The following is a 1,722-nucleotide window of genomic DNA, read 5'->3' on the forward strand; positions in this document are numbered from 1 at the left end:
CAGTGGTGCAATCTCCACTCACTGCAACCTCAGCCTCCCGGGTTCAAGCGATTCTGCCTTAGTAGGAGTTGCTGGGGTTATAGGCGTCTGCCATCATGCCTGGCTAATTTTTTGTGTTTTTTTTGAGATGGAGTTTCACTCTTGTTGCCCAGGCTGGAGTGCAGTGGCACAATCTCGGCTCACTGCAACCTCCTCCTTCTGGTTTCAAGCGATTCTCCTGCCTCAGCCTCCTGAGTAGCTGGGATTACAGGCATGTACCACCATGCCTGGCTACTTTTTGTATTTTTAGTAGAGACAGGGTTTCATCATGTTGGCGAGGCTGGTCTCAAACTCCTGACTTTGTGATCCACCTGCCTTGGCCTCTCAAAGTGCTGGGATTACAGGCGTGAGCCACCGTGCCTGGCCATTTTTTTTTTTTTGTAATTTTAGTAGAGATGGGGTTTCACTATGTTGGCCAGCTGGTCTCGAACTTCTGGCCTCAGGTGATCTACCTGCCTCGGCCTCCCAAAGTGCTGCGATTATAGGTGTGAGCCACTGCGCCCATTCAATTACCACCTTTTAATTGGAGCATTTATTCCATTTACATTTAATGTAGTTACTGATATAGTTGGGTTTAGGCCAACCATCTGTTATTTATTTTATTTTCATCTTCATCAACCCCTTCATCATGCCCCAATTCTTCTTCCTCCTCACTGATTTCATCTTCACCTTCTTCACAGTCTATATCTTCACTTTCATCTTCATCCTTGTCTCCATCAAACTCTTCCTTTTCACTATCCTTATCCTCCTCATTTTCCTCATTTTCTCCTTCTTCATCCTCCTCTTTGTCATCTACATCATCCCCCTCGGCATCTGAGTTGGGGGCTTCCTGGTCCTCTTGGTCACAGTGATCAAGGTAGGTCAGCTGGGGCAGGAGCTTGAAGACGCTCTCCCAGTCGTCATTCAGGTTAGTAGCCTCACAGTTTAAGAGGTCCAGGCTCTTTAGATGTTCCAACTCTTTCAAAGGTTCTAAGGTTCTGATATCTTTCAGTGTATTTCCATCTAAGTTTAGACATGTGAGTTTCTAACATGTCCAGATCTCCAAAGACTCTATTGTCATGGCAGCCCGGGGAGATTTGGAAATGAAATCAAGCCTACAGTTATCAAACGGGGGAACTCTAAGTTCACAAATTCAGCTGTAAAGCCCTCAATTTTTCCATCACTTGATTGGCAATTGTCCAAGACGAGTTCTAGAACAGCGGGTGGGGTCTGGTGCCTCAGCTCCAGGTGGAGCCTCCTCTTCACGTTCACATTCCCCTCTTCTCCACTCTTCAAACTTTCTGAAGATGGGGGAAAGATGTTCCCACCTGTGCAGTAGGGCCATCAGAAGGAGTCTGATAGTGGCGGAGGTCAGCGGTGTAGTCCTGGGAAGTGAGTAGCTCGCAGGCAGACAAATGGAGCCCCCGGAATCAAGTAATGCACTGGAGCAGAGAGAAATCGTGGAGGGAAAAGGCAATGTGTATTTTCTTCCTTTTTTTTTTTTTTTTAGACAGAGTCTTCCACTGTTGCCCAGGTTGCTGGAGTGCAATGGCACGATCTTGGCTCACTGCAACTTCCAGCTCCCGGGTTCAAGAGATTCTTCTGCCTCAGCCTCCCGAGTAGCTGGGATTACAGGTGCCTGTCACCACGCCCAGCTCATTTTTTGAATTTTTAGTAGAGACGGAGTTTCACTATGTTGGCCAG

The 1,722-nt window shown here is 47.3% G+C and overlaps 1 pseudogene; it reads right to left on the bottom strand.

Moving 5' to 3' along the window:
* Positions 1-523: 523 nt before the first annotated feature.
* Positions 524-1,362, bottom strand: LOC101004126 (annotated as a pseudogene).
* Positions 1,363-1,722: the final 360 nt, after the last annotated feature.

The sequence above is a fragment of the Papio anubis genome, chromosome 16 (genome assembly GCF_008728515.1).
Source record: "Papio anubis isolate 15944 chromosome 16, Panubis1.0, whole genome shotgun sequence".
NCBI lineage: Eukaryota > Metazoa > Chordata > Mammalia > Primates > Cercopithecidae > Papio > Papio anubis.